Source organism: Petaurus breviceps, unplaced genomic scaffold, assembly GCF_028583685.1.
Source record: "Petaurus breviceps papuanus isolate PSGF00001 unplaced genomic scaffold, PetGlider_PUasm1.0 175, whole genome shotgun sequence".
Lineage (NCBI taxonomy): Eukaryota > Metazoa > Chordata > Mammalia > Diprotodontia > Petauridae > Petaurus > Petaurus breviceps.
In genome coordinates, this window is record NW_027185764.1 from 24,901,806 (window position 1) to 24,925,595 (window position 23,790).

Genomic DNA, 23,790 nt, shown 5'->3' on the forward strand with positions numbered 1-23,790 from the left:
CGAGCAAAGAACTAAGCGTGGGATAAGAACGAACCCTCCCCCATCCCCCTCTCTGATTCCAAAGCATTTCCATTTGGAAACATGTTAAGCGCCTACTATGGCCAGAACAAAGTGCTAGGAGAGATACGACACCCTCATTTTGAATACACCGAGAACAGTCTGAAAGGCTGAAGGCCCCCTTGGCAATGAAATGGTCTGGCCTCCCCAACTCCTTCTGCAGCCAAGTAAGGGGTACACTGGGTGGGGGGATGTCGCCGCACTTTGGTCCACACTGGAGGCTACTATAGGGAAAGAAAAAGTTAACACATAATAGCAGCGAAAACATCGAAGGCTGCCCCGAGGAAATGCACCGGGCTGCTTATCTCTTGTCCCCCGTCCCCTCCCCATCCCCACACAGCACGCTGATCCCCACAGACCCTCTATTTTTCCATCAGGCCTACGTACCTTCCCCAGGCAAGCGACCGCCGCAGCCCCAGACGACTGCCAGGAAGCAGAGCAGTTTGTAGCTTCTCTCGCCTAGGAGCTCCAGGGTGCACGGCAGGTAGGCCCCCCAAACGTCTCGGGGCTGGGGGGGCAAACGGGGCGCTCGCGGCGGCTCGGGTAAGGTGGGCTAGTGGAGCACACGGGCCGGGATGGAACGTTCCCGGGAAGGCACGAGCCCCGGGACTCGGGCGAGGGGCGCGAGCCGAGGAGCTGAGAGCTGCAGCGACCGAGGTGGAATCTAGACCCCGAGCCAGCTGGTGCACAGCTCCAGGGAGATAGAGAAGTGTGCAACCGAAGCTGCCTGGCCGCGAGCCTGGTCCCGGGGCTAGAGCGTGGGCGGTACCGCGGAGAGGCTCGGCTGGGTTGGGAACTGTCACATGCCTGCAGACCCTCCCTAGGGACAACGGCGGCGGCGCTCTTCTGCCTAGCTTCAAGAACCTCAGCCTCGGGATTGGCTGATCCTCGGGGGAGGGTGGGGCCAATGGGCTCCGGGGCGGAGTCACTGCGCACACACCCCCTCCCCCACCCTCAGCTAGCTAGAGTGTGTTCCGGGGTCCCTGGGCTGGCTTCCTTCCAACCCCCGAGGCTGCTCAGTCTGTCTAGTGTAAAAGCCGCTGGCTGTTTGCTTATGTGATGCAATCTTAATTAGCGGGGAGCAAGGTGTAAGGGGAGGAACTTCGGCTATTAAAAAATATCGCTTCCTAAAGTCGGTCCCAGGCAGTCTGAAATTCCATCACTCACTTCTTGAGAATTGTGGACTTTTTTCTGTTTTAATAGTCCCCTCCTTCCCCCCATACCTGACTATTGACCTCCCTGGCTCGTTATAAATCCCAACTAAAATCCCACTTTCTACAGGAAGCGTTCCCCAACCCCTCTTCATTCATGTGCTTTCCTTCTTTTAATTATTTCCTATTTATCCTGTTTGCATGTTAGCTTACCCATTAGATTGTAAGCTCCTTGAGGGAAGGCTGTCTTTTGCCTCTTTTTTTGTATCTCCAGCGCTTTTAGTACAGTGCCTGGCACATAGTAGCTGTTAAATTTTTTTTTAATTGCATTAATAAATGCCCAGTACCACTGGGGAAATGTATGCCATGACCCTTTATAAACTTTCTTTACCCAAAGTAGGCCTTAATAAATTTTTGGAGTTGAATTGACCTAGGTCCTTTAGATGTGGGCACTGAAGACTGAGTCTACCATTTTTCTCTTATGAGGCTATGGGTTATCAGATGTCAGGTCTTGGAGTGAAAAATCTAAAGTGTATATTCGATTTTCTGTGGTGTTTTTTGGTTGTTAAATTCCAAACCTTTGATAAGATGACCTGACTCCAGCCAATTTTTCCAGGCTTACTGCACATTTTTCCTCTCTATGAATCTAGTCAAAATAGTCTACTTGTACCACTTCAAAGATATTTCATCTCTCATCTGTGGGCCTTTGTACCAGCTGTCAGTCCCCCACACCTGGAATGTTTTCCCTCCTGATATCTAATGTTTTCTCATCCCTTTCTTTCAAGGTTAAACCTTAGGGTCATCTCTTACAAGAGGCATTTCTGAATCTTACTAACCTACCTACCTTGTCCCAACCATCACTTTGTGCACAGTTTATCATTATTTACTGTATCTGTTTTCTGTTTTACCCCAATAGAATATAAACATCTTGAAATCTAGAGGTGTTTTTTTTTTAATCTTTGCACTCCTACCCTCTAGCACAGTGCCTAGCAGTACTTAATAAATCATTGTTGAATGAATGAATGGACCACACTTTGAGAAAAATGCTAATTTCTTCTGACAGGATGATTCCACCAGAGGGACAAAAGCCTGATTGTGCTCTTCACAGTATATGAAATACTGTTATATGGCCAATTCCAGGTGTTTCCAAAAGCAGGATGCTACAGGTGAGTGCTTGCTGGTTTGGGGAAGAAATCTCCAAGTATCCTTTGCCCCACATATCCCCACTTATCCCCTACCCCCTGCAGGTTTGCCTAGAATGCTGCCAGAGTGGCTATTTTGGATTTATAAACCATTCCCTCTATTCTTTTGGAATTGTGGGACAGAGATTAAAAAAAAAAGGCAGAAGCAGGAGAGGAGGAGGGCTGGTTGCCATAGAAGTGACAGAGGGACTGCAGCCATGAGGTCACCAGTACCAGCTCTGGATCCAAATTAGTGTGGGGGATTTTTATACTAGTTGTGTTGAGGAGAATACTGTGTTTCTGAAACCCAGAGAGACCGAAAACATAAGTCAATGATTCATTTTCCTCCTCTCCTTTCCTTTGAGTCAACTAGTTGGCACAACAGATTAGTACAGTTCCTGATTCTCACATAGTAGATACTTAAAAAGTATTTATTGATTGATTAAGTGCTGGGCAGGGAGTCAGAAAGACCCGAGTTCAAATCCAACCTCACATACTTTCTAGCTGTGTGACCTTGTCTACCTTAGTTTCCTCAGCCGTAAAATGGGAATTAAAATAGCTCCTACCTCCCAGGGGTATTGTGAAAATCAAATGAGATAATATTTGGAAAGTACTTAGCAAAATGTAAGCACTCGATAAGTGCTTATTCCCTTTCTCTTTTCTTTTGAGTCTGATATCTCTCCCTTATTTCTTAAGTTTGTTCACTTTTTGGTATTTAAATATTTATTTTATCTGAAGTCTGCAAATATGAGAAATATTTTAACCCCTCACATTACTAAACTATGAATTATTGTTCAAATGCAGTGTTGAGAAGGGCAATTGGGATACCTGGAACAAAAGGGAGGGAGAATAGAGGAGAAAGATTAAGATTTAAAACTACAGCATTTTGCCAGATCTTTGGGCTGGGGGCTCGGAGAGAGTTATTGATTTATTTTTTATAACTTTCCAGGGCAAAGAGAATACTTTTAAGTAGGTTTCTTTGGAAAAATGAATCAGTACAAAAAAGGAAAATGATAAATGTTGAAGAATATGTGGGAAAATTGGAAAACTAATGCTCTGTTGGTGGAGTTGTGAACTGATCCAACCATTCTGGAGAGCAATGTGGAACTGCCCAAAGGGCTATAAAACTGTACATATCCTTTGATCCAGCAACACCACTACTAGGTCTGTATCCCAGAGAGATTTGTAAAAATGGGAAAGGACCCAGATGTACAAAAATATTTATAGTTCTTTTTGTGGTTGCCAAGAATTGTAAATTGAAGGGATGCCCATCAATTGGGGAATGATTAAACAAGCTGTGGTATATGAATTCAAATGGAATACTGTTGTGCTGTAAGAATTGATGAACAGGCATATTTTAGAAAAAAAAACAGAAAGATTTACATGAACTAATGCTGAGGGAAGTGAGCAGAACCAGGAGAACATTGTACACAGTGACAGCAACATTGTAAGATGATCAACTATGATAGACTTAGGTCTTCTCAGCAATACAATGATCCATGACAATTCCAAAGGACTCATGATGAAAAATGTTTCCACATCCAGAGAAAGAACTGCAGAGTTTCAAATATAGATTGAAGCATACTATTTCCACTTTTTTGGTTTTTCTTTCTCGTGGTTTTTCCCTTATGTTCTGATTCTTCTTTCACATGACTAACGTGGAAATATGTTTAATATGATTGTACATGTATAACCTATGTCAGATTGCTTGCCGTCTTGGGGAGGGGGGAAGAGAGGGAGAAAAAATTTGAAATTCAAAATCTTACAAAAGTGAATATTGAAAACTCTCTTTACATGTAATTGGAAAAGATAAAATACTGTTAAGTGGGGGGGGGGAGGGTGGAAGAAAAATAAATCTGTAACCGAGCAGTGACAAGGCTACAAGTGTCTCTACTAATATTGAGGCAAATATCCATCATTTTCCCCGGGCACTCTTCAAAGGGAGGTTACAGGAGAATGACTTGAGAGAAAGAGAGGAATAGCTCTGCCTACAAATATGTAGGAGGGAGTATGAATGACTGACACCTGCCGAGACATTTACTGGCTCAGGATACATCAATACCACCACTGTTAGAATGACAGAGTAATATCAGGCCATTTTGGAAAAAGCATTTGACTGGCAGGTATGGTTAATTTCAATTCAATTCAATAAACATTAGTTAAGCGATTACCACGTGTCAGGCACTGTATTAAGTGCTAGAGATACAAAAAGAAGCAAAAGACAAAAACAAAGACAAAAAACCCCAGTCCCTGACCGCAGGGAACTTACAATTTAATTACCAAGCGCAAACCTAGGTTAAATAGGAAATATCAGCAAAAACATTTGGTTTCAGAAATAAGACACCAGACAGCAAAATAAGTTAGGAACTTGTAAGTTGTCAGTGTCTGGAATCAGCAGACCTATGTTTGAGCTAGAAACATTTGCTCTTCTATTTCCTTACCTCCAAAATGGGGAGAAGAGTATTTGCCAGACCTACCTCACAGGGTTGTTGGGGGGAGGGGGAAGTATTTTATATCCTCTGAGGCCTTACATAAAAGAGGGGGAGGAGGAAGAACAGCAGCAGCAGCAGAAGAAGATGATGATGGTGATATTGATATTATTCTAAGGGTTACTACAATTCATCCTCCTTTGCTATTCATTTCAAGTGGCTGGAGGGAAAACAAGTCTGGAACACTGTATGATTTTATGGAAGGAACCCAAAGCCCCATCCCAACTTTGTGGCTGGCTGGCTGTGTGGTCCTGAGCAGGTTTCCTTGACCTCTCTATATCTTAGCTCTCTCATCTATAAAGTGGGGAGGGGGAGAGAACATTAATTAACAACAAATGTAATAGACTGAAGGAGGAGCAGAAAACAGTTTTTAGAGAAGCAGCGTGGAAAATTCTCTGAGAGCAACATGACAATTTGGGTGAAGGCAAATTATAGTCAAATCATGCACACATATCTCTAGGGCTTTGATCACTACTTCAGATCCTGTATTAAAACTAACTAGATTTTGATGGGAAGGTGGGGTTTAACATACTGCTAAGGAGGATGGCTTCATAGTAGAACTCTTTCCACAAAGTCCACAGATGCCTTAAGGGAGAAAGAATGAAAGACAATAGCCTAAGGGAAGTCTTTTTGTTTGGAAAATCATATTTTTGTTACATTTATTTTGTTTTATAATGGAGGAAAAGAGAGAAAAAGTTCTTTCATCCCTACTGGATAGGGAGGGACTACTGCTCATGTTCTATTTTCTTTTTTAAATTGTGACAAAATTTTGGGGCAATTTATTATTACTTTTTAAAGTTACAAGCATTTAGGGCAACTAGGTGGCACATTGGATAGTGCTGGGCTTTGAGCCCTTCCTATTTGTGAGTTCAAATTTGGCCTCAGACATTTACTAACTGTGTGACCCTGGGCAAGTCATTTAACCCTGTTTGCCTCAGTTTCCTTATCTGTAAAATGAACTGGAAAAGGAAATGGCAAACCATTCCATTATCTTTGCTAAGAAAAACCCAAATGAAGTCGAAGGACTTAAACAACAAAATAAACATTTTCTTTCCTATCCTCTGGGGGGGGGAGAGGGGGAAGGATAGGAAAATAAACAAAAATAAAAATGCATAGTTGAACAAAACAACTCCCCAAAGCATGGAGAAATCAGGTCTCATGATCATTAAATCACCTTAGGGATATAGGGATAGCTGAGGGGTTGGGGTGCTATAACTCTAATGTATATATGTGGGCTATACATGGGCCAAATCCAGCCTCTGCCCATTTTGTATGGTAAGCTAAGAATGGTTTTTAAAATAAAGTTTTGTTGTATTTAAAACAATAAAGACAATTTTTACCTAAGAGGCTGGAACAAAAAAAGGCTGCTGCCCTGATTTGACCCTCTGGTGATAGTTTGCTCACCCCTGCTCTAGATCATGGACCCCAACCAGTGTGTTTCCTACCATGGTCATTAATTATTCAGACAATTAGCTTTTAGAAAGGAGTATTTATTAAGGTGGTAGGGTAAGAGCAGTTGGTATAAAACAGCTCTCCCTTCTGCCAAAGACTGACATATTTTCCCATGAAAATCTACAGAATCCAAGAGGAAATTGGGCTCAAGCTTAGAGGGATCATATGGACAAAAGGGTAAGTTACAGCTCCCAGAAATCCTTTTGTTCAGATTCTCAAAGTGTACCCCTCAGGTATGGAATAACTTTTCTGTTGAACTCTTTGTGGAGCCATGAATCTGCTTTCCTCATCAAATCTACTCTGTCCTTGGCATCCAATCCAGACACTGTGGACATCTATTCTGGGAGTGCTGCTGGGACTCTGGGGAAAAAAGTCCAAATCCTCTGGATTGTTAGAAGTTCACGAGGCTCTTCCTGCCAAGGAGGTGTGGAAGAAGAGACAGAGGCCACAGCTATGGCTCAGGGTTTGGCTCCTTCTCCCCAGTTGATTTCTTCTCAGGGGTCTAGCTGGAACGTTTTCTCTTCTCTGTTGCATGCCCTCAACTTTCTGATTCTACCTCACTTACTGGTGTTATACAGACCCCAGAGGGCACAACCAAGTCCCTCAGCCAATTTTCTAATCAGAACAGACTCCTGGTCACATCTAGGGATGAGGGCTGATTCATAACAAGTGAACAATCAAGATGAATTTTTGCCTGATAAAGGTATCAGGGCTTAGCATCTTATCACCATAATAACTAACATTTATGTAGGCTTTAAGATTGACAAAGGAATGTGCTTTACATATATTATCTCATTTGATTCTCATAACAACCCTATCAGGTGGGCTAACTTGATTGATTTCTTCACCCTAACCTGAACCCTTACATACTATTCTCCTGGTTCTGCTTTCTTCACCCCACATCAGTTCCTATAAGTATTTCTATGTTTCTCTGAATTCCTTATACTTGTCATTTCTTAGAGTGCAATGATATTCCAAAGTTTGTTCAGACATTCCTAACTGATAGGCACCAACTTTGTTCCCACAATGAAGATTTTGTATACATGAGACCTTTCTGTCTTAACCTCCGTCAGCCCATGACCAATAATGGGATCAAAGGGTATGAATAATTTAATACATTTTCTCAAATTCTAAATTGTTATTTTTAGAACAGGTAGAGCAATTCATAGATCCCCTAAAAGCATGTCAGTGTTCCAGTCATCCCACAAATCCTCCAAAATAGACTGTTTCAATCTTTTATCATCTCTGTCAATATGATGAATATGAGGGGATACCTCAAAGTTCTTTGCATTTCTTTAATTATTAATAACTTGTGTCATTTTTTCCATACAGCTTTTGATGGTTTACATTTTTTTTTGCAAATGGTTCATTTTTTCCCCACTCAAAAGTTTTTCTACTTTTTCTAGCTCATTCATTCATTCATTCAATAACATTTGTTAAGTTCCTACTGAGTGTGAGGCACAAATGCAGTGATTAAAATGAAAAATTGTCCATTGTAGGAAGTGCAATCCCAGCCACTAGGGGTCTGAAGCTGGTGGATCTCTTGAGTTTGGGAGCTTTGGTTAACTAAACTGAACAAGTGTCTACACTAGGTTCAGTATTAATATGATGAGCCCTTGGGAGCAAAGGGCTTCCAGGTTGCCCTAAGTGGAAAGAATTGACTTGGGTCAGAAATGTACTTTTATGCTGATTCAAAGTGGGATTGGGCCCATGAGTGACCCCTGCATTTCCAGCCTGGGTAACATAGGGGGACCTAGGCTTAAATTCTTCAATTTAAAAAGAGGAGGAGAGGGGGAGAGTGGGAAAGGAGAGAAAGGGGCTGTTACTTTTATGTTTGTATCCCCAGCAGCTAGCACAACTCCTGGGATACAGTAAGTGCTTAATTTTCTTTAAATTGACTTTGGCTAGGACTTAGAGTCAGTGAAGCAATAAAGATATCATAGAGCCAGATTATAAAGAGTTCTGGTTTGTGCACTGATTTTTGGCTTACACACAAACCAATGCATAGTAAAAGTTAATGGAGTTGAAATGTTTGCCCTAAAGTTTTTTTAACTTTATATTATGATAAAATTACCTATTTCATGTCTTGTGTTCTCCTCTAGCCCTCAGTAGATTATGGATTTTCTCATAACCATAGATCTGAAAGATATGTCATGTTTTCCTCTAATATTTTTTATGATGATCTTTGACATTTTGGTCACTTATCCTTTTGGTGTTATATGGTGTAAGTAGATAGTATAATACAGTACATGGTATAATAAGCTGTCCTTTTTTCTGCCACATTCCTTCCCAATTTTCTTTTAACTTTTTAAAAAATTGTAGTATTTTATTTTTCCCAATTACATGCAAAAACAATTTTAACCTACATTTTCCCCCCCACAATTTTGAGTTCCAAATTCTTTTCTTCCCTCACTCCTCCTCTGTGCCCTTATTGAGGAGGCAAGCAATTTGATATAGGTTATACGTGTGGTTATCTTGCAAAAAAAAAATGCTGACGAAAAAACTCCAAGAAAAATAAAAAAGGAAAAAACCATTATGCTTTAATTTGCATTTAGATTTTTATCAGTTCTATCTCCAGAGGTAGATAGCATTTTTAATCACAGATCCTTCAGAATTGTTTTGGATCTTTGTATTGATGAGAATAGCTAAGTCATTCACAATTGATCATTATATAGTATTGCTATTACTATGTACAAAGTTCTCCTGTTCTGCTCCCTTTACTTTGCGTTAGTTCATAGAAGTCTTTGCAGGTTTTTCTGAAATTATCCTGCTCATTATTTCTTTATAGCACATTAATATTCCTTTATAATCATATCTAACAAGATGTTCATCTATTCCCCGATTGATGAGCAACCCTTCAATTCCCAATTCTTTGCCACCACAAAAAGGGCTGCTATAATACTCAAATTGTTTCTTTCTGGATGCTTGCAATATTTTCTCTTTGACCTGGGAACTCTGGAATTTGGCTATAACATTCCTAGGAGTTTTCATTTTAGGATTTTCTTCAGGAGGTGATCAGTATATTCTTTTAATTTCTATCTTACTCTCTGATTCTAGAATATCTGGGCAGTTTTCCTTGATAATTTCTTGAAAGATGATGTCTAGGTTTTTCATCATGGCTTTCAGGCAGTCCAAACAATTTTAAATTCTCTTTCCTGGATCTGTTTGCCAGGTCAGTGGTTTTTCCAATGAGATATTTCACATTGTCTCCTATTTTTTTCATTCTGTCAGTTTTATTTTTTGATTTCTTGATTTCTCATAAAGTCATTAGCTTCCATTTGCTGCACTCTAATTTTTAAGGAATTATTTTCTTCAGTGAGCTGTTGGATTTCTTTTTCCATTTGACCAATTCTATTTTTTAAGGTATTCTTCTCTTCATTAGATTTTTGGACCTCTTTTACCATTTGGCCTCATTTGTTTTTTAAGGTGTCATTTTCTTTAGTATTTTTTTTGTCTCCTTTACCAAGCTGTTGAATTTTCATGATTTTCTTGCATCACTCTTATTTCTCTTCCTATTTTTTCCTTTACTTATCTTACTTGATTTTCAAAATCCTTTTTGAGATCTTCCATGACCTGAGACCAATTCATATTTTTCATGGAGGCTTTGGATGTAGGAAATTTGACTTTGTTTTCTTCTTTTGAGTATGCATTTTGATCTTCCTTATAACCAAAGTAAGTTTTCATAGTCAGAATTTTTTCTGTTTGCTCATTTTCCTAGCCTATTACTTGACTTTTTAACTCTTTGATAAAGTAGGGCTTTCCTTCCAGTATGGAGAATGTACTGTTCCATGTTTCAGGGGTTTTGTATAGCTGTTTTCCGAGCTACTTCTAGGGACCTGTAAATTTTCAATTCTTTCAAGATGGTATGATCTAAAGAGAAGTGTTTACTCACCTCCTGGCCTGTGCTCTGGTCTGTGAGTGACCACAAATACTGTTTTCTGCCCTGGAACTGTGAGGAGGGTTCCCTGTCCACCACTCCCACACACTCTGCTATGCTAGTGTTCCTGGGACTGCCACCCAGATCTAAGTATGAGCAAAAAATACAGAATTCTGCTTTGGTGCTAGCAAAGACATCCCTGGAATCTCCTTCTGACCAGTTGTTCGATCCCCTTACCATCTATGGACTGAGAGCTCTGGAAGCAGCTGCTCCCAAGGCCTGCTCCTGATTTTCTGGGGCCATGGCCTGCACTGGACCATGCTCCTTTCTCACCCAGGTCCAACAGACCTTTCCTGCTGACCTTCTAAGTTGTCTTTGGTGCCTGTGGGCTAAGAATTCTGGAAACTGCCACTGCTGCCAGTGACTTAGTCACTCAAGGCCTGCTCTGGGTTTGCTGAGGCCCTGTCTGTGCTGGGCAGCCTGTTCTGGGCTGCACACCTCTCTCACCTTGGTGCAGTAGACCTTTCCTGTTGACCTTCCAAGTTGTCTTGGGATGGAAATTTGTTTCACTCTGTCTTTTTTGTGGATTCTGCTGCATTAGAATTTGTGTAGTCATTTTCAGAAATGTCATTTTTAATTCTTATTCTTAAATCTAAGACCAAATGAATGCAATTACATCATAAGTAAACAGTTAACTGCTGAAAACACACCCAATTCACATACTTGCCACTGACCACGTAAGGAAAAATTCCCCTCTCCTCTAACTCTTCTAAATGGAATTAAATTCTTTCCCAAATAGTTTAAACCCCAAAAGAACAGCAGAGGGGGCTAGATGTGGGGTGTAGGAACAAAGTCCCCTCTACCTTGGAATTCTTGACTTGAATGTCAAGTTTGGGTTAAGGTCAATGATGTCAAGAGATCAATTCCTAAGGAGGAGAGCAAAGTAGATTAAGAAAAAAAAACTGGCCCTCTTTCTCTGAGCACCCCCCACCAGTGTTCCTAGGAACAAGGGAGCTGCTCCCTCACTTCTCCCTCTCCCTTATGAGGCAGCTGAAGTGACACTGTCAGACCCAACAAAGGACATAGGAACTCTCACTAACCTGATAATGGGACTGGTCCAAACCTAGCCCCTCATGGTCCCCAGGCCACAGCTGATCCTAGACACGAAGCCTACCCTGCCTATAATTCCTCCCCAACATTAGGGAAAGGTGGCTAGAGCTGTAGCTGCAGAAGGAACTTAGGGTATCAGGCCTGAGAAAAGAAGGGCAAAAGGGTAGAAGCTGGACACCCATCCCCTTCACTGACAAAAATGGTCCAGCACACACTGGTGTGGGGCTGAGAATGATTTGCAGGTGGAGAAATGTGTTAGAGCTGCCTTGGCTGAGATGCGCCTGTTTGGGTCATACTGCAGCAGCATGAGCAGGTCTTTGCCTTCTGGGTTCAAGGCTTGGCACAATCTCCTCTATGAACTTCCTGTTCCACTTGGCGAAACTCCTCATATAATCTGGCAGCTGGGTGACCCCTGCCTCACTGGGTGTGCCCAGGGTCTGAAAAATTCTGAACAGCTGGTCAATTTCAGAATCACCAGGAAACAGGGCCCTGTGTGTCACCATCTCTGCAAAGATGCAACCAAAGCTCCAGACATCCACAGCTGTTGAGCAGAACTTGCATCCCAGGGGCGGCTAGGTGGCACAGTGAGTAAAGCGCCTGCCCCGGAATCAGGAGGACCCCAGTTAAGTTCCAGCCTCAGACACAACTTAACCCCAATTGCAAAAAAAAAAAAAAAGAAGAAGTTGCATCCCAGGAGAATCTCAGGAGCCTGATACCAGAGGGTTACCACCTCATGGGTGTAGGTACGCAGGGGCACGCCACAGGCCGGGGCCAGCCCCAAATCAGCCAGCTTGATGGCACCTAACTCATTGATGAGGAGGTTCTGGGGCTTGAGATCGTGGTGGATGACCCGATGAGAATGGCATAAATTCACCCCCTGGAGCAGCTGGAAGAGGTAGCCCGTGGCTGCAGCTGAGTCCATATATTTCTTCAAGTCCTGGCTGAGGAACTCAAACACCAGGTACAGCTTTTTCTCACTATGTACCACATCTAGCAGCCTGACAATACTGGGGTGCTTAAGTTCTTTGAGAAGGGAGATCTCCCGAATGGCGGTGCTTGGGACACCCTCAGTCTCCCTGCAGTAAGGAATAGGTTGCAGGGGTGGCAGGAGCTATGGGGGCAGCTTATGGTTTGAGGGGCTCTTCATTTGAAAAGCTCCCCCTGCCCCCACCTTGGAGGCAGCTGACTTTCTGGGCATGAGAACAAGCCTGGCTGTCTCAAGCAGGTGCCTCCAGCTTGGCCTCCCTGGACATATCCCCTGGGGCGAGGAAGGCCCCAGGGGGGAAGAGCTGGGGACACTGCTCCCCGGGGCACAGGGGAGGAGCTGAATCCACAAGTGGGGGGCTGGGAAGAGGGGAGAGTCGTAATGTCTGAGCCGGTGTGGGACCTGGGGGAGGCAGCCCCCCCACCCCCACCCCCGCACTCACGAATCCAGGCGGATCTTCTTCAGAGTCACCAGCTACCCTGTCTCCTTATTCCTGGCCCTGTACACCACCCCCTAGGTGCCCTCTCCAATCTTCTCCACCTTCTAGAACACGTCCATGCCAGCATTGCTGCCCTGGGGCCTGGGGGATCTTTCCAGGGCACTGGGAATCTTCATAAGCACTGAAGTCAACCTCCTGTTTAGAGTCATTTTTAAAGGTATTTGGGGGAGTTTGGGGAAGAGCTTAGGTGAGTCCCTGCCTTTACTCTGCCATCTTGACTCTGCCCTATCAACTTATATTTTTGTAACTATTCATCAATTTCACTTAGTGTCAGATCATGTAATTTTTCAAAATTACCCCTAATATTGTGTTAATTTCCTCTTTGTTGGTGGTGAATTTACCCTTTTCATTTTTGATACTGGTAATTTGGTTTTCTTTTTTTTTTAAATAAAATTAACCAATGGTTAATCTATTTTATTGGTTTTTTTTTTCATAAACCCAGTTCCTAGTTTTTTTTTTTATTAATTCAATGGTTTTCTTACTTTCAATATTCAATTTCTCCTTTGATTTTCAGGATTTCAAATTTTGTGTTCAATTGGGGATTTTTAATTTGTTCTCTTTCTAGTTTTTTAGGTGCATGCCCAATTCATTGATCTGTTCTTTCTCTATTTTATTGATGCAAACATTTAGAAATATACATTTTTACCTAAGTATTGCTTTGGTTTCATTCCATAAATTTTGGTATGTTGTCTCATTGTTTTCATTCTCTTTAATGAAATTATTTCTTGTTTCTATGATTAGTTTCTTGACCCACTCATTCTTTAGTATTAGATTATTTAGTTTCCAATTATTTTTTCCAGCTCATCTTTAATATTTAATTTTTCCCCAATTATGTGTAAAAACAATTTTTAACATTCATTAAAAATTTTTTTTGAGTTCCAAATTATCTCCCTCCCACCTCTGCCCCTCATTGAGAAGGCAAGTAATTTGATATAAGTTATACATATGTACTCATGTAAAACATACTTCCATATTGATCTTCTTACAAAAGAAAACATAGACAAAACAGCCCCAAATAAACCCCAAACAAGAAAAATAAACAAACATTTAAAAAGTATGCTTTGACCTGCCTTCAGATTCCATCAGTTATTTCTCTGGAGGTGGATGGCATTTTTTATCATAAATCCTTTGGAATTATCTTTGATCATTGTATTTCTGAGAACAGTAAAGTCATTTACAATTGATAATAGTGCAGTATTGTTATTACTGTGTACAATGTTCACATGGTTCTGCTCATTTCATATTACATTAGTTCATATTAGTCTTTCCAGGTTTTTCTGAGAGCATCCTGCTCATCATTTCTTACAGCATAATATTATTTGATCACAATCATATACCACATGTTCAGCTCTTCCCCAGTTGACAAGCATCCCCTTGATTTCCAATTCTCAGCCACCACAAAAAGGGCTGCTATAAATATTTTTGTACATATAGGTCTTTTTTCTTTTTCTTTGATATCTTTGGGATCCAGACCTAGTAGTGCTATTATTGCTGGGTCAAAGGGTATGCACAGTTTTATAAAGCTATAGCTCTTAAGGCATAGATCCAAATTGCTCTCCAGAATGGTTGAATCAGTTAACAACTCCACTACCAGTACATTAGTGTCTCAGTTTTCCCACATCCACTCTAGTATTTGTCATTTTCCTTTTCTGTCATATAGCCAATCTGATAGGTATGAGGTAGTGTGATAGTAATGGAATGTGGAGATTCCCCTGTATTGGGCTTGGTTTTCAAATTGATTGTGTTAAAACCCAGAGCTTGTTAATCCCACCTGTGGGATGGACTTGTTGATGTGAAAAGAAAGTCCTGAACTGCGAGGAGCTGGTGACTAGATTTGGAAAGACAAGAGAGAGGCGGAAGACCTTTTTTTTTGGAAGCAGCACCCACGTGGAGGCAGGGAGAGAGACTAAGAGAATTGCTGGTGGCCGCTTTGAATTGCCCTGGACTTTTGAGACCTGCCCCCTGAGCTGCCAAGGACTGAGGAGACATGGCTGTTTTGCTGGTACTTTGTCTGTCTGTTTTGATGTTCTTTTGCCAGATTTGTCCACTGGTGAAAGACAGTCCTGTTGTTGAAGAAGTACTGGAACCCGGCTTTTGGTTAAGAAGCCCTGAGACTGTCCTGCAGACAGAGAGTGGATACTGTCCACTGGTGGAGGACAGTGCTGTTGTTGCAGGGGTCTGGAGACTGTCCTGCAGACAGAGTGAATACTGTCCACTGGTGAAGGACAGTGCTGTTGTTGCAGGGGTCTGGGAACCTTTCTGTTGGTTCAGAAGCCCTGAAGAAGGATTTTCTTGTATGTTTACAGAAATCCTAGGAGAGGGTTTTGCTAATGTTTTCAGGGGTTCTAGGACTGTTCTACAGACAGAGGATGAATTAATGGAGGGACTGGCAATGTATCTTGTGGCCTTGCTAAGCCTTGTCTCCCCAGGAACTAAGATTGCTGAGAACTTGCCTCAGTGTCAAGATGAAGAAAAGACCTCCATTTGGGTATTAAGTGCTGTGTTTAAACTTGATGTAACTCTGGGGTAGATTCAATTGTGATCCAAGGGTGGGGAACTTTTGACCTTTTTGTACTCTGTGATTGACAAATAAATGTATAGCCTAGGGGTGGAGAAGTATTTAGACCAGGGACTTTGTAATTGATTGAATGATTGGAAGGTCCTGGGGTGGGGTACTCCTTGGAGATTATTTAATCACACTTAGTAAATGCTGTATTTTGGAATGATGTCATGTTTTGATCTTCTCTGTTCTTGGTTGGTCACTGAATAAAATGGAGAGCACCTATGCTGGTATTTTGAACCTTGGGAAGTTGCCTTTCCTTGGCAATTACAGTACAGGTAGTACCTCAGAATTATTTAAATGTGCATTTCTGTAATCAATAGTAACTTAGACCATTTTTTTCATATGACTATCTACAGCTTTTATTTCTTCATCTGAAAACTGCCTATTCATATCCTTGGACCATTTATCAATTGGGGAATGACTTGTATTCTTTTTTAAAATTAATTAATTTAATTATTTTTAGTTTTCAATATTTATTTCCACCAGATTTTGAGTTACAAATTTTTCTGCCTCTTTCCTCAAAATAGCAAGCCTACTGAATACCCCTTCCCCCAATCTGTTGTCTCTTATATCCTCCCCCATCATCCACCACAACTTTCTAGTAGTACAAGATGGGTTTCTATACCCCAGTGCCTGTATATCTTATTTCCCAGTTGCCTGTAAAAAACAATTTTTTAAAACATTTGTTTGGGTTTTTGGTTTTGTTTTGCTTTTTTTTTTGAGGGGCAATTGGGGTTAAGTGACTTGCCCAAGGTCATATGGCTAGTAAGTGTTACATTTCTGAGGCCAGATTTGAACTCAGGTCTTCCTGACACCAGGGCCAGTGCTCTATTCACTGTGCCACCTAGCCGCCCCTTAAACATTTGTTTTTAAAACTTTGAGCTCCAGATTTCTTCCCTTCGTCCCTCCTCACCCACCCCCACTGGGAAGATAAGCAATTCAATATTTTGTACATGTGTAGTTATGCAAAACATTTCCATAGTAGTTATATTGTGAAAGATTAACTATATTTCCCTCCATCCTATCCCACCCCCCAATTGTTATATTTTCTCCTTTGACCTTATCCTTTTTAAAAAGTGTTTGCTTCTAACTACCCTCTCTCCCAATCTGCCTTCCCTTCTGTCTTCCCCCCTCTTATCCCCTTCCCCTTATTTTCCTGTAGGGTAAGATACCCAATTGAGTGTGTATGTTATTCCCTCCTTATGCCAAATTCAATGAGAGTAAGGTTGACCCATTCCCTTTCACTTCTTGCTATTCCCCTCCATTGTAACAGTTTTCTCTTCCCTCTTTTATATGAGATAATTTACCCTGATCTATTTCTCCCTTTCTCCTTCTCCCAATAAATTCCTCTCTCACCTCTTAATTTTATTTTTAAGATATCATCCCTTCATATTCAACTCATCCTGTGCCCTCTGTCTATGTATACATGTACATACATATGCATACCCTCACATATATATTTATACATACCTACACCCTCCTATACATACATATATACATATTTATCACATATATGTTCCCTTTAACTGTCCTTATAACTGAGAAAAGTATTATGAGTTATAATTATCGTTTTTTCATGTAGGAATGTAAATAGTTCAACTTTAGTTAGTTCCTTATGATTTCTTTTTCCTGTTTACCTTCTCATGCTTCTCTTGCTTCTTGTAGTTGAAAGTCAAATTTTCTGTTCAGCTATGGTATTTTTCATCAAAAGTGCTTGAAAGTTTTTTTTTGTTGTTGGGTAGGTGATTCTTGGTTTTAATCCTAGATATTTTGACCTCCAGAATTTCATATTCCAAGCCTTTCGATCCCTAAATGTAGAAGCTGCTAGGTCTTGTGTTATCCTGATTGTGTTTCCACAATACTCAAATTGTTTCTTCCTGACTGCTTGCAGTATTTTCTCCTTGACCTGGGAACTCTGGAATTTGGCTATAATATTCCTAGGAGTTTTCTTTTTGGGATCTTTTTCAAGAAGTAATTGTTGAATTCTTTCAATTTCTATTTTGCCTTCTGATTCTGCAATATCAGGGCAGTTTTGCTTGATAATTTCTTGAAAGATGGTGTCTAGGTTCTTTTTTTGATCATGTTTTTCAGGTAGTCCAGTAATTTTTAAATTATCATTCCTGGATCTATTTTCCAGGTCAGTGGTTTTTCTAATTGAATAGTTCACATTGCCTTCTATTTTTTCATTTTTTTTTTAGTATTTTTAGTTTTATATTTAGTATTAGTTTCATTTATTTTGTTTATATGTAGTATTAGTTTTATAGTATCTTAATTTCTCATAAAGTCATTAGCTTCCAATTGCTCCAATTTAATTTTGAAGGAATTATTCTCTTCAGTGAGTGTTTGAAATTCCTTTTCCATCTAGCAAATTTGGATTTTTAAGGCATTCTTCTCCTCATTGGCTTTCTGGGCCTCTTTTGCCATTTGGATTAGTCTATTTTTTAAGGTGTTATTTTCTTCAGTATTTTTTTGGGTCTCCTTGAACAGGCTGTTGACTCACTTTTCATGATTTTCTTGAAGCATTCTCATTTCTCTTCCCAGTTTTTCCTCCACTTCTCTTACATGATTTTCAAAATCCTTCTTGAGCTCCTCCATGGCCTGTGACCAAGTCATATTTGTCTTGGAGGCTTTTGATGCAGGAGTTCTGACTTCATTTTCTTCCTCCTGTTCCATGCTTCGATCCTTTTTGTCCCCAAAAAGGATTCTATGGTCTGTTTGTGCTTCCTCTGATTGCTCATACTGCCAGCCAATTACTTGGCTTTTGTGCTCTTTGCCACGGTAGAACTCTGCTTCCAGAATGGAGAGAGCTTTGTCCCAAATCGCTGGGGTTTTCATAGCTGCTGGAGCTATTAGGAGGGCAACCCTCTCTACAATCCCCATAAGCTCCAGCACACTGGCCACATAACCCAGGACCATCACCCAATACAGGGATCCAGATCCAAGCAGGTTAAAGCAAGAGTGTTTACCCTCTGAATGGTCGCTTGGTCCCCCTATAATCTGCAGGCCAGGAGCTCCAGAAGCAGCCATGAAGTAGCAGCTGCAGCCACCGCTGTGCCTCTGCCACCTCTCACCCCAGGGATAGGGGTTGGAGCGTGCTCTTCTGTCCCCTGCTTCCAACAAAGTTTCCAACTGACCTTTTACTTTATCTTTGGCATTTATGGGTTGAGAAGTCTGGAAACTGCCACAGCTGCTGTCTCTCTTGAAGTCTGCTCTGGCTGCCGCTGATGGGGCCACCCTGGGGCCAGAACTGCATGGCTCACGTGGGACTGCTCTGGACTCCCAGCCCAGTGTGATAGGGCCTTTCTGTCTGCCTGCCTGGCTGCCTTCAGTGGGAGATTTGTTTCTCTCTGTTACTTTGTGGGTTCTGCAGCTCTAAATTTTGTTCAGTCATTTTTTTACATGTATTGGAAGTGATTGGAGTGGGAGCTCACGCCAAGTTTTTGCTTCTACTCCACCATCTTGGCTCCACCCCATGACTTGTATTCTTATGTATTTGATTCACTTCTCTATATATTTGAGAGATGAAGCCTTTATCAGAAAAAATTGCTGTAAAATTTTTCCAGCTATAGTTACTGTATATTTTTTTCCAACCTATTCTTTCCATTTATTTTACTCTCTCTATTGTTTATCCCTGTCCACCCTCAAAAGTGTTTTGCTCTGACTACTTCTTCCCCAATCTTTCTTTCTGTCAGCTGCCCCCCACCCCAATTCCTTTCCCTTCCTACTTTCCTGTAGGGTAAGATAGATTTCTATACCTAACTGAGTGTATGTTATTCCCACTTTGAGCCAATTCTGATGAGCTTTCCCTGCCCCACCCTCCTCCATCTTCTCCTCTACTGTAAAAGCTCTTTCATACCTCTTTAATGTGACATAATGTACTCCATTCTACCTCAATCTTTGTCTTTCTCCTAGTGCATTCTTCTTTCGCACCCCTCAATATTTTTTTTAGATATTATCCCATTATATTTAATTCATACCTGTGCCCTCTATGTATACTCCTAACTGCCGTAATAACGATGAAATTCTTAGGAGTTACAAGTATCATGTTCCCATGTAGAAATGTAAACTGTTTAACCTTATTGAATCACTTATGATTTCTCTTTCCTATTTCTCTTTTTATGCTTCTCTCTGGTCTTGCATTTGATATTTTCATTATTTTCTATTATTTTCTATTCAGCTTCAGTCTTTTCATCAGGAATACTTAAAAGTCCTCTATTTCCTTGACTATTTTTTCCCCTGGAGGATTATACTCAGTTTTGCTGGGTAGGCAATTCTTGGTTGTAATCCTAGCTCCGTTTATCCTCCTGAATATCATATTATAAGATCTCTAATCCTTTAACGAAGAAATTGCTAAATTTTGTGTCATTCTGACTCTGACTCTACCATGTTTAAATTGGTTCTTTTTGGCTGCTTGCAATATTTTCTCCTTTACCTGTGAGTTCTGGAATTTGGTTATAATATTCCTAGGAGTTTTCATTTTAGGATTTCTTTGAGGAGGTGATTGATAGATTCTGGTTTTAGAATATCATGGCAGTTTTCCATGATAATCTTTTGAAAAGACAATATCTGGCCCTTTTTAAAAATCATGGCTTTCAGGTAGTCCAATACTTCTTAAATTTTCTCTCCTCAACCTATTTTCCAGATCAGTTGTTTTTCCATTGTTTTTCTAATATTTCATATTTTCTTCTATTTTTTCATTCTTTGATTTTGTTTTATTGTTTTTTGATGTTTCATGGAGTCATTAGGTTCCATTTGCTGATTTCTACTTTTTAAGGAACTCTTTTATTCAGTGAATTTGTGTATATCTTTTCCCATGTAGCCAATTCTTCTTTTTAAGGAGTCCTCTTCATTGAATTTGTGGGCCTCTTTTACCATTTGGCTTATTCTATTTTTTTTGGTTTGTTTTGCTTTTTGGAGGGGGGGAGGTAGGGCAATTGGGGTTAAGTGTCTTGCCCAAGGTCACATGGCTAGTTTTGTGTTAAGTGTCTGAGGCTGGATTTGAACTCAGGTCCTCCTCCTGACTCCAGGGCCAGTGCTCTATTCACTGTGCCTGCTAGCTATTATTAAAGTGTTATTTTCTTCATCATTTTTTGTGCCTCCTTTATAAAGCTATTGATCCTTTTTTCATGATTTTCTTATGTCACTCTAATTTGTTTTTGTACAGGACAGGGCTCAGGAAGATGTGTGGGATGGAGACCACTACCAGATCTTCAAAATCAGAGTCTGGGACGGAGATCAGAGAAGGTCTTTATTCTTTCTCATGAAAAAGAGCACAGCCCTTGGTGTCAGACAGGGAGTGCAAATTGAAGAAGCTGTAAGGCTTCTAATATTCTAATCCTAACCAACCTACTCCCCTGTGTGGTCAGTGAGGTAGGCTCACAATTTCTTTTCCAGTAGCTAATTAGCACAAAGCAATCTCAATCCTTCATTATCATGATTATTCGTAAATTAGTATCCTATCAGAGGAAGGTGTTTTCCAATCCCTCATTATGCACCAAATTTGGAGACAGCGAATGAGAGTTACAGTTGACAATCCTTTATTATCATAATTATTCATTTGACTCTCCTACACAATCAGAAGGAAACATCCTTCAATCCTTTACTTATGCATATCTACACACCAAATTTGGGGGGGGTCAACCAATGACAATAAGGCTAGTGTTGTTTCCTTTAAGTTTTGTTACCTCCTTTGGGGGCCTGTGGAAACTTAACCTTTTGCTATCTCTCACAAAGATATGAGTTCACATCCAGCTTGAGACACTGTGATCCTGGACAAGACACTTAACTTCTGTTTGCCTCAGTTTCCTTAACTGTAAAGTGTGTAAAAATGAGGATAATAATAGCACTTTAGGACATTCCCTGGCATATAGTAGGTACTAAGTTTTTTTGTCCCCTTGACAATCTTAAAAATGATTGAGGACCTTAAATAGCTTTTGTTTATCTTGTTTATAGCTAACACATATCTAATGTGGCAAATAACTATCATGTATTGTATTAGAAATTAAAACAGCTTAATATCATTGTGAAAACAATTCTGATCCTTCTAAGACTCAGGGACCATCAGAGGTCAGGGGTGGGGAACCTGTGGCCTCCCCACCCCTGGTCTAGCCTCTGGGCTAGATGAAGGCTCTTAGGAAAGCAACAAGGTTTCCTGGGAAGATCACTGGACTTGGATTCAGAAGACCTGGATTAGAGTACCAGTTGTGTTGTGTAACATTGGACAAGTCACTTGGCCTCTCTGAACCTCAGTTTCTTCATCTGTAAAGTGAGTTGGAATGGATTTGTATTCCCAGTGTAGAGCATTAGATTTTGAGCTCCTCCAGGGCAGGATCTAATTTTTGCCATTCTTTGTATCCCAAAAGCTTAGTATGGTGCCTACCACAATGTAGGTACTTTGTAAATCCTCTATTGATTTGACCTAGGATAGTTACCTGGCTTAATAAATGCTTACTGATTGTGGAATTTTGGCTAAAATCGAAAAGTTCCAAAGATCTCTAAGGTACCTTCCGAATCTAAAGTTATGTGATTGTTTCTTTTCCTAATAGTTCATCCGGCAGCTATCTGGCCCACACAGCCAAGTAGGTAGTGAGATTTCCTTTGTATCTGTAGTGATCTGATTCATCATACCCTTAGGGTAAATTTAATTCTATCCTTTTCCAAGAGCCATACAAGCAGTATTCATATCTATAGTCTCCCCAATACTATCCCTTTAACTCTGCCCACTCTCCTGTAATAGTAATAGCCAGTAGAGAATGAATTTGTTCCTTATCCATCCCCCAACAACCTTTGACCAATATCTGTGTATGCCTGCTCAGGCTTGCCAGGGTTCCAGCTACTGCTGATACAAATTGGGACCCAAGAAGCTAATTATTAGAGTGAATTAGCTTATTCTCTTTCAAGCCTGAAGAAGGATTCAAACAAGGCCTATTTTCCATTTATCTCTCATCCAAAGCCAGGCCACCATGCACTAAAAATGCAGGTAGGAGTCAACTCCCTTCTCTACTTTATGTCCAAACAACTCTGATCTCCACATCTCACCCCCACCTGGGCTATTGGGAAGGGGTATCCACAGCAGTATTCCTGGACCTTATCTAAAAAGCCTTTGATATTTCCAGAAAGTTGCTTTTTAAAACCCACCAATGTGGGTTTTTGTACTTCCTACTTTTGCTTGGGGCTGCTGGGCTGGATTGGAAACAATCTGTCAGTAGCCTTGCCCATAGAAAGTTATAAAATCCAGCCTGCTGTTTTGTTCTAAATACAGCAATACTACAGCTTTGATTTGGGACAATTGTGGGCTTCAGAAATGTTTGTGGAACAGATGAGATTGTTTTCACATTTTCTGGGCCAGATATTCCCATGGCTTTGTGTCCAAACAGCAAAGTGACCAAACAAGCTGCTTTTCCTGAAAGTTAGCAACATGTGGCATTTTTACCTTCAGGCATTCTTTTCAGAAAAGAATCCTTCCAGTGAAGGACACTGCTCTGGCTGGTTATATATAAGGGCCTACTTACTTTCTATTCCTTTCACATTTTAAAGATGGTTTGTCTGGATTTTACAAGTGTGCATAGACTTGGTTCCTACACAGATAAAAGGAAATTTCAGAAAAGCCAGTGAAATGAAATTATTTCTTTCTATATGCATGGATTCACAATCAGTAATTCTAGTATGGATCTATGATTAGAAAATTATGCTCCAATTAGCCTTTTGTAAATCAAAATGTGCTAAACTCTTTGTAGAGAACATATTGCAGCAGATATTCCTTTCAAAAAAGAAAAATAAAGCCTGTGCCAGTACTTAGAATTTACCTTCTAGCCTGGGAGGGACATGCATAAACGTCGGATTTCTGAAGCCACCCCATCCTGGGAACACAGAGACTGGGAGACATTCTCCACCCCACTTTCCCTTAGGGATGAACAGAAATAGGCAGGTCCTCACCTGCCCTAGATGAACAACTGACAGCTGGGCTTTAGGGCATCGGGATGTTGTTGCATGAAAATTTCCTGATGTAAGCAAACCGGGCCATTGCATGACCAGAATCAAGTCAGTCTGGGACGGGCCAGTGTCTTCCCACCACAGGTAAGGGTTTAAAACTGGGGTTCTCATCCCAGAGTCTGTTAACTTGTTTATATATTTTCCTAACTGTATTTAAATATAATTGGTTTCCTTTGTAACCCTGTGTATTTCATGCATTTATAAACTTTATTCTGATAAAGGAGAGTTAGGCTTTAGTTGATTGTCCAAGGGGTCCAGGGCACAAAAAAGGTAAGAATCTCAGGAAATCAGTCTGGGTTTTGGGAACTTGAGGAGCCCTGCTTTGGGTGTCTGGGCCTCCCCATGCAATTTATCCCAGTTCACAGGGTAGACCAAGATGTTAAAATTGTTAGTGGGGCGTGTCTCCCGCAAACAGGGCTCGGGAAGCCCATAGA

General features: G+C 40.8%; 1 protein-coding gene, 2 long non-coding RNA genes and 1 pseudogene across 7 annotated transcripts in view; 2 read left to right on the forward strand and 2 right to left on the reverse strand.

Annotated features, from left to right (window-relative positions):
• The window catches only part of EEF2K (eukaryotic elongation factor 2 kinase), a 75,228-nt gene extending 74,313 nt beyond the window's left edge, over positions 1–915 (reverse strand). For 3 of the 5 annotated variants that reach the window (XM_069084937.1, XM_069084933.1, XM_069084934.1), the window contains exon 1: positions 445–914. The gene's annotated coding sequence lies outside the window, so the exon portion shown is untranslated. Of the gene's footprint in view, positions 1–444 lie in introns of all 5 variants that reach the window. The other 2 variants (XM_069084936.1, XM_069084935.1) reach the window with 2 other exon arrangements.
• A 1,355-nt stretch (positions 916–2,270) lies between these two features.
• LOC138159074 (uncharacterized) lies at positions 2,271–21,761 on the forward strand. The gene is made up of 3 exons (XR_011167796.1): positions 2,271–2,374; positions 6,457–6,507; positions 20,529–21,761. It is a non-coding gene; the product is annotated as an uncharacterized lncRNA (long non-coding RNA).
• LOC138159073 (cyclin-dependent kinase 3-like) lies at positions 11,505–12,860 on the reverse strand (annotated as a pseudogene).
• A 466-nt stretch (positions 21,762–22,227) lies between the features above and the next one.
• LOC138158757 (uncharacterized) overlaps positions 22,228–23,790 on the forward strand; it is a 12,368-nt gene continuing 10,805 nt past the window's right edge. Inside the window, exon 1 of the long non-coding RNA XR_011167720.1 lies at positions 22,228–23,440. This is a non-coding gene — a long non-coding RNA (uncharacterized lncRNA). The remainder of the gene's footprint in view (positions 23,441–23,790) is intronic.